The sequence below is a fragment of the Empidonax traillii genome, unplaced genomic scaffold (genome assembly GCF_003031625.1).
Source record: "Empidonax traillii isolate 1590-97213 ecotype Southwest subspecies unplaced genomic scaffold, ASM303162v1 scaffold869:size279042, whole genome shotgun sequence".
NCBI classification, from domain to species: Eukaryota; Metazoa; Chordata; class Aves; order Passeriformes; family Tyrannidae; genus Empidonax; species Empidonax traillii.
The window spans coordinates 256,312-258,557 of record NW_020956062.1 but is presented as its reverse complement, the minus strand read 5'-3'; positions in this window follow the sequence as shown (position 1 = coordinate 258,557).

Genomic DNA, 2,246 nt, shown 5'->3' with positions numbered 1-2,246 from the left:
AGGGCCTATGAGAGTTTGGGGGTCTGTGAGGGGAGTGTGAGGGCTCGAGGGCCGTGAGTGTTGTGGTGCTGCAAGGGCTCAGAGAGTCCAGCCATTGCGGGGGGTGCCATGAAGGTTCATGGGGCTGTGAGGGCTTGGGAGGCTGTAAGGACTCGGGGGGCTGTGAGGGGAGTGTGAGGGCTCGAGGGCCGTGAGTGTTGTGGTGCTGCAAGGGCTCCGGGAGTCCAGCCATTGCGAGGGGTGCCATGAAGGTCCATTGGGCTGTGAGGGCTCAGGGAGGCTGTGAAGGGTTGTGGGGCCATGAGGGCTCTTGGGCCAGGCTGAACCGTTCAGTGCCAGCTCCCCTGCACTGTGAGGGGGACTGTGTGAGGTGGGTGCTGCTCAGCAAGGCTTCCCCTTGGTGGCTCCTCAGTCCTGAGCTGCGTGTGGGTGCTGCAGCCCTGTCATGAGGCAGCCGAGCACCCCAGGCTGGAGAAACCACCCTCGCCTTTCCTCTGACCCTTATTCCCAGCTTTGTGAGCACATTCCTGCCCAGACAGTGCGTCCATTGGTCACAGTTTCTATTAAATACACTTTGATTCTTATTTCAGCAGAGCCTTTCTATGATTAAATGTATCCATGGGGATGCCAGCTGGGTCTACAAGTCCCAGCATCTCTTGTTTTCGCACTGTAGCAAAAACTTGAAAGAGGCTCCTGGAGCCGGGGAGTGTCACCCTCCTGCCTGGTTAGGCTGAGGCAAAGGCAGCGGTGACCTCAATCCTGCCAACACACAGAGCACACCAGGCCAGCTCTGTGTCACTCGGGCGTTCATGTGACACACAGGGATGTTGTGGCTTGTGCACATATCCCGGGATCTGTTCCTGGATAACGATAATCCAATCCCTTGCCTGCGTCAGGCGAGGAGGTGGCCGGAGAAAAACAGCCCTGTGGAGGTTGAGTAGCCTCTGGTTGTTGGCTGAACATAAGGGTTGCGGTGATTGATATTTCTGGCATGTAAACATCATATTCCCACAGAGGTGCTGGAAGGAGTCCAGGAACACTTGGAGCAGCCCTGGAGAGCCTGGAAGGAGCCCCAGAGCATCAGGGTCCTGAGAGGATCCTGGGACAGGCCCGTGTCAGCCTCAGAGGGGCCCAGGGAGAGACACACAGCTCATCCTTCACATCTGAAACCAGAATGCAGGAGGTTTATGCAGTTTCCTTTGAGATAGCTGAGTAATGCAGAGCCATTAAGGTCCAGATTTATCCACTAATTACAGGCATTGATTGAATAACAAACTCTGGGCTGTGTTCACACTGGAATCAGTGGAAAGGGTTGGCTTGGCCCACCCCAGCTCTGAGCACCACTGACAACACATTTCTGTCCTCTGTAATGGTGTTTGATGTGGCCAGTTCCAAAAACTGCAGCATCATTTCAGTATCAAAGGCAGCCAGGATGAATCTGGGCAGGACGTGCTCAAGATTTCATACGAGGCTGTACTAATCAGTAAAGACAGCTTTTCCTCCAGGATGTGATGCCACCCCTTCAGAGCAATGCACAAAAGGAATGCAGTCTTCTTTCTGATGGAAGGCAGGGGATGGAGAATGCCTTGCCTGTGCTGTGCTCTCCAGGAAAGTACATTCAGCATCAATTCTCATCAGGTGTGCTCAGCACAGCGTTCACAAACGTGTGCACTCAGGAAGCCCTGGAAAACCCTCCCCAAAACGGAGCAGCGCTTGGAGGATGTTTCCCAGTACAAGTGCTGCTGGATTTAATGCAGATACAGTTGGGGTTTTTTTTTCAGCCAGGGCCAGAAAGCAAAGGCCTGCACATCAGTGCCATCTGTGTCCTCACTTCCTTAGCAATCCCGAGCCTTTGTGCTTCCCACAGCCTGGCCTCAGCCAGCGCTGCCTTTCATGTTTGGGAAGCTGCTCTGTAATGTGTGGAGTGAGCAATGGTTGCCACCCCCAGCATTCCCAGAGGCACTGTGAGAGTGGGAACCCTCTACTCAGTGAAGGCTCCAATACCTGTCTCCGGAACACCAGCAGGATCTGTCCTGCAGAGCAGAGGTAGGACCCTATGGGTAGTTAAATTTTGAGCTTCCAGAGGTTTCCCTGGGAGATTCAGCCACCTGAATATCTATGGGATAGGAGGCATTTCCAATTATTTGTGCAACATTTATTTTTGCTAATTCTAGCCCAGCCAGTGAGTACTTCTGTTCTTAGCTACAAGCACATCCACAGGAAATGACAATTCTATTTGAAATACT